The sequence below is a fragment of the Lycium barbarum genome, chromosome 8 (genome assembly GCF_019175385.1).
Source record: "Lycium barbarum isolate Lr01 chromosome 8, ASM1917538v2, whole genome shotgun sequence".
Taxonomy (NCBI): domain Eukaryota; kingdom Viridiplantae; phylum Streptophyta; class Magnoliopsida; order Solanales; family Solanaceae; genus Lycium; species Lycium barbarum.
Genome location: NC_083344.1, coordinates 102,765,492 through 102,771,708, shown reverse-complemented (window position 1 = coordinate 102,771,708; position 6,217 = coordinate 102,765,492). Strand labels below are relative to the sequence as shown.

Here is a 6,217-nt window from a genome sequence, read left to right as displayed (position 1 = left end):
TCTTCACTTGCACCCCAAAGGAGTGGTCTAGCGCTCAATTAATAAGTGGGGGTGAAAGTCGAGGGAGACTAGGATTCAGATCCCAGGAAAAAAAAAATTATTTTTTTCTTAATTGCATAAATCTGGGTAAATAGAGTATCATTCATTCATGCTAAACCCAATGAAATCACACTTTGGTCTGGGAGAGTAGAGTGTACGCAGACTTTACTCTTACTAGGGTAGAGAGGCTATTTTCGGTAGACCCTCGGCATAAGGACAATTAATTCAAAGCAGTATGAAAAAGGAAATAACGAAAATGAATAAATCATGGCACAAAAGGAGTAGTAACAGCCACAAAGTAATACGATAGTCAAAGTACTGCTTCCAAAAATTAAAAAATGCTAATAGAACGGGGCATTCCGAGAATTGAACTCGGGACCTCTCGCACCCTAAGCGAGAATCATACCACTAGACCAAATGCCCTGTTATGGAATCTGATTTCTTTCATATCTTACTTTATTGTTCCATAGCTAGCTGCTTAATTTTTCTTTGCATCATGATAAGTAGTTTATAACTGTAGATCTCTGAGTTGTCATACCTGTCACTAGTTAACTTGAGTAAATGCTGACTATACTGATATATGCATAGGAATTAGCTATCTTTGAATTATAAAATACGTCCTTAAATTAGTTTCATCGTTTTAAAAAAAATTTAAATGTCATGGTTTGCTTCTGATCATATCTCCAATACTATCTAGTCAGATAATTTCACTGAGCACCTCTGGAATTGCTAGGTGCCAGCCATATGTAAAGTACATCTTGTTCAAACCTACCACATTTATACTAGCCATTTGGCCATAAAAATCCTAGCTAACTTGAATAAATGCTTACTCTACTGATATCTGCTAAGTTGTAGGAATTAGCTCTCTTTTGAATTATAAAATAAGTTACATCGGATGCTCTCTGACCCTTACCCTGGAGCTTTGCATTTGAAGTATATAAAAAAAAAAATTAAGAGCTAATAATAAAACAAAGGATAACTAGAATCCAACATTTCATCCCTTTTTTAAATTTTAATATCATGGGTTGAGGTCTGATCATATATCTAATTTTCACTGAGCACCTCTAGTACTGATAGTGATAGGTAAAGTCACATTTTTGCTCAAAGCCTTTATTTAACATGAGCTAGCCTTGTAAGATTGAGAGCGAGTTGCCAAATGTCGCACGATGTTCTTAGTTGAAATCTAAGGCCGTAACAAGGAGCTCATGAATTTCCTGCTCACATTAATAATCCCAGTTGACGTACTTCATTCATTTTCACTTAAGCAATGAACCATGATCATCACAAGGCTAGCTCATGTTGTTTTATGATCCCAACTTAGTTATAATGAGCTGCAGAATAAAACACAAACAAGAATAACATAGGCATATATAGAAATCAGATAAATCCAAAAGCAAAGCCAAATATTCTTCCTTTTTATCATTCCTAAAATTAGCATGTTCTACTTAAGTAGTGACTTCAACTCAAATAATGGGATTATAATATGACGCATTAAACACTTCACCACCAATTAAAATTCTTTGTGACATGTCAGAATTCAAATTTCTGAAAATTTCAATATGATCAAAAAATAAAATTCTAATAAAATGCACCAGGCTGATAGCTTTGTAGGAATTAGATTAGAGAAAAGTGAACATTGAGTACCGGAAATGAGTCGTCTAAAGTTCAAATATTTGAAGCAATAACAAATATACATAAATCAAATTATTGAAAGCAAGATGGGCATTTGGTCTAGTGGTATGATTCTCGCTTTGGGTGCGAGAGGTCCCGAGTTCGATTCTCGGAATGCCCCTTTTTTTTAATTATTAAAAGAACAATATTATTTTTTATATAATATGATGCTTTTTGTTATGTCAAGTCAATGACCTTACTACATTCAAGCTCGCTAAGGGGCTTTGCCAAATGAAGCTTTTATATTGCTCAAGACTTGAATCATTTGCTTGATGTGAAATAAATGAATTATGCTAGTCTTCTAGTGTCTAATGTGCAAATAATATTTGTGTACAAGTCCTTCGTATTTACAAAATAAGAGTTACCTTTAAAATTCTCAACAAGGCTAGAAGGTTTAAAGATTTTTCTATCAAATCCATAAGGATCTAGGATCTTTTAAAAAAAAAAATCATATTTCTTTAAAACTTTCTCACAAGTGTCAGCCTCATTGCACGCATAAGCGTGCTATATGAAAATAATGATTTCAAATGGCTTAAGTGACATATCAAGACGTGGCGGATTATCTCTTCGTTATCTTTTTTATTTTTTTTGTTACATATCCAGTCTTACTCAAAAAGACAACATCTCACGAGAGCAATCCTTCATTTTTTGGGAACACTTTTCTGCCATTAATCGACAGTTATATTTAGGCTCCATTTTTTACTTTTATGATCCATAAAATGGAACCTCGTTTATGAATCTTTGTATAAGGACAAATATATTTTCTAACTGTCACTTAAGTTTAATTGAAAACAAGGGCAAAATTTCAATAGCATACATTTGCTTATTATCACTTCTCACTTCTTTTTTGCTCTCTCAAGTTAATTGAAAATAAATGCAAAATATTTTCTCTCAAGACTCTCACTATAATCATAATTGAGATGCTCCATGTGCAAATCAGTTTCTTTTATTTTTATATGTTTATTCTTTTAGATCCACATGAGTTTACCTTAGGTTTCTTCATTTTTTTTTTTTTTTAATCTTTCAGATCTAGATGAGTTTACCTATTGTTTTTTGGGATTAGGAAGAATCTCATCTTACATGTTGGGATACTAAAAGTGAAATCTGGCCGAAAACCTTAGTTGACTTACAATAAGAATGCATTCTGACAAAAACTATAAAAAGCTATGAAAGTTAGCACTATATATACAAAGAATTAACTCTAGGCTGCCTGCCTTGTCAGTGCGGATTAAATAAATACATTATATTGCAGTTTGCTTGTAAAATTTACATATAGTTTATTATTTCATAATCTAATGAAATATGATTCAGTTTAAATGAATTGTACATACATGACTCTATGGTGAATTGTATAATACCATTCACATCTGATGAGCTAACTGCAGTTTTCAGAACATCAAAGTTGAGGGGTTTTTACCCGTAAAAATAAGAGTCCGCCACTTAAGTGACAAAAAAAAAAAAAAAAAAAATTGGAACCAAAATAACACAAAAAAGAAGAAGTAACAAAAGTAGGTTTCACGCATAGAATTTTTGCGTGAAAGGACCAAACTATAACTTTTTCAGTTTGATCCTTTCACGCTCAGATTCTGTGCGTGAAAGAGGCTACTTTTTTTTTTAAGCTATCAAAATCACATTTTTTCCATACTTTGAGCAAAGATTAGTCATGTTTCAAAAACCCGAAATATTAATATTTTATATAGAACTTAATATCTTTTTTTGCGTACAATAACGTCGGCTCATTACATCAAGTATACCTAAACGTTTGGATCGTCGTTTTAGGGGTTGTAAAGTGCCCCGAAGTAAGTTTTGTTTGTTTGGAAACTTGTCATCTTTAAGTTTAAGTGTCACATTTTATAGGGTTTTGATCTAAGTGTTTTATTATTTAGTCAAGTCGAATGTACAAATAAAAATATTATATTCAAAATAATTCATCCAATACGAGAAATTCAAAATAATTCAAAAATAATTCATTGCATTAAGTAATACATCATTTTTTACAATAACAAAATATTCAAAATAAAATTTCAAGTACGAGAGGCTCTTTTACTCCGAGATGTTCTGCCACCACGAGACGTACTTGCACCACCACGGCTTTGTTGCCCACACGAGATGCCAAAAAATGAGAGGCCAAAAAATGTGTTGCCCATACATATGAGGTATATACATTGAAAGTTATCCAAATAGAGGGAGATAAATTTGCATTTTTATGATTGCTAATGGAAACAAATGTTGAATTGTGTTTACAGTGGAACGAAAAAAATTGATACATTCCCATGTTAAATGTTAAATTTGAGTAGCTCCAAACCCTTAACGTTGTGGCATGACCTTAATTAATTTATGTATCATAGAAGATTTGACATAAATAAAAAATAAGGACAGGAGCATAGGTAGAAAATTAGTTGTAAATTGTTGAAACTTTAAATGGTCATAACTTTGCGCTCGGATGTCCGATTTACGCGTTTTTTTTTTTGACTTAGGGTATTTTTTCGAGATCTAGCCGGGCAAACGGCCGCAAGGTGGTTTGACCGAGCCGGTTTTCCAAAAAACACCCATTATCCCATTCAATTTGAATTTTCTCCCAAATTGGTATACAATTTTCATTCTTGCTTGGTGAAAATCTGATGATAAAAGGTAGATTTCCATATGGAAATTCCGTGGTGATGATGTTTTGAATGTCAATTTCGAGGTTTGAAATTCAATTTATGAAAACGAGTTAGATAGCATTAGTGAACATTATAAAAAATAAAAAGTGTCTACTTTATTGCTTTCACCAATTTTGCTTGGTGGTTTAGCCTCTCTTTTTTACTTGCTTCTTTTTATGCCAGCAGCATGGGATCAAACCTTGGTGGGAGCATTGAATGAGATATATTATACATTGGTTGAACCTCTCGTATTGGATGAATTATTTTGGAATATAATATTTTTATTTGTACATTCGACTTGACTAACACTTAGATCAAAACCCTATAAAATATGACACTTGAACTTAAAGATGACAAGTTTCCAAACAAACAAAACTTACTTCGGGGCACTTTATAACCCCTAAAACGACGATCCACACGTTTAGGTATACTTGATGTAATGAGCCGACGTTATTGTACGCAAAAAAAAAGACATTAAGTTTTATATAAAATATTGATATTTCGGGGTTTTGAAACATGACTAATCTTTGCCCAAAGTATGGAAAAAACGAGATTTTGATAGCTTTTAAAAAAAAAAGTAGTCTCTTTCACGCCTGTGCGTGAAACCTACTTTTGTAATCTTTTTTTTTTTTTTGGTGTTATTTTGGTTCCATTTTTTTTTTTTTTTTTGTATCACTTAAGTCGCGGACGAGTTAATAAAAAAAGGGGCATTCCGAGAATCGAACTCGGGACCTCTCGCACCCAAAGCGAGAATCATACCACTAGACCAAATGCCCTGTTTATTGATTGTTTGTTAGATACAAATGATAAACACGATGTACAAGTATACTAGATAAACATATACTATGCATACCTATACATAAGATATACTTATCTATACATATATATATATATATATATATATATATACATACTTATACATATAATATACATACTATACACTACCTATACAACCGAAGTGTATAGGCAGTGTATACTTCGGCCTTGATTTGAAACCATGTTTGGACATGCAATTTGGATATTTTAAGTTGTATTTTCTCTTATAGACATAAAAACCTCACAAGTTGTGAAAACTATCAAAACATTCTCAATTATTATACAATCTTACCAAATGAGCAAGACATAGTTCATAACAAAACTAATACGCTATTAGAAGGCCTTTCTAAAAAATACAACATCAATTGATCAAATTTTAGTTCAACAAAAGCGAAAATTTAACATGAATAGTAATGTAACTACTTTTTAATATAATCCTCCCACATGGTACGAACAATCTCTTCACGCCGAGCATGCATATTTAAATAATTGTTAAAAATATTTACCAACTTATGAGTCTTTTTTTACAAAATTAAAACTTATGGTTCAAGTTTTATATTTAAATTTTTTGAAATCATGGTTTGAAACCCCAAATCATGCCTTTTTGGATGATTTGGGGTTTCAAACCATGGTTTGAAACCATGAGATGAAATGCATGCCCAAACGCTGGTTTCATCTCATGGTTTCAAACCATGATTTCAAACCGCATGTCCAAACGCCTACTTAGGTAAGTTTTCTTCTTTTTAACCATATAGTTTTGGGAGGAATTATTATACAGAGCCGAATATACAAAGTACAGTGGCTCATCTCCACTTCCTTAGACTTGTTAACGGGTATACGTTGCACTACTCTTTTTCTCAAAGAAGCTTTTGTGATAGTTTCAATTGGTCATTCTTTTTCTTTTTTTTCCAGAGTAGTTCGTATGATAGTTTCAATTGATCATTCATTTTTTTTTTCTGCCGGTGATTAGTGATCATAGTAGAATGTCCTCAGACACCTCATCTTATTGGATAGGCGAGGTACAAAGAACTATGCTTAGTTTTAGTCAA

The 6,217-nt window shown here is 32.3% G+C and overlaps 3 non-coding genes across 3 annotated transcripts; 1 reads left to right on the top strand and 2 right to left on the bottom strand.

The window, feature by feature from the left end:
- Positions 1 to 390: 390 nt before the first annotated feature.
- On the bottom strand, positions 391 to 462 carry TRNAP-AGG (transfer RNA proline (anticodon AGG)). The gene has a single exon. It is a non-coding gene; the product is annotated as a tRNA-Pro (tRNA).
- A 1,297-nt stretch (positions 463 to 1,759) lies between these two features.
- On the top strand, positions 1,760 to 1,831 carry TRNAP-UGG (transfer RNA proline (anticodon UGG)). Its single transcript has one exon. It is a non-coding gene; the product is annotated as a tRNA-Pro (tRNA).
- Positions 1,832 to 5,056: 3,225 nt separating this feature from the next.
- On the bottom strand, positions 5,057 to 5,128 carry TRNAP-UGG (transfer RNA proline (anticodon UGG)). Its single transcript has one exon. It is a non-coding gene; the product is annotated as a tRNA-Pro (tRNA).
- Positions 5,129 to 6,217: the final 1,089 nt, after the last annotated feature.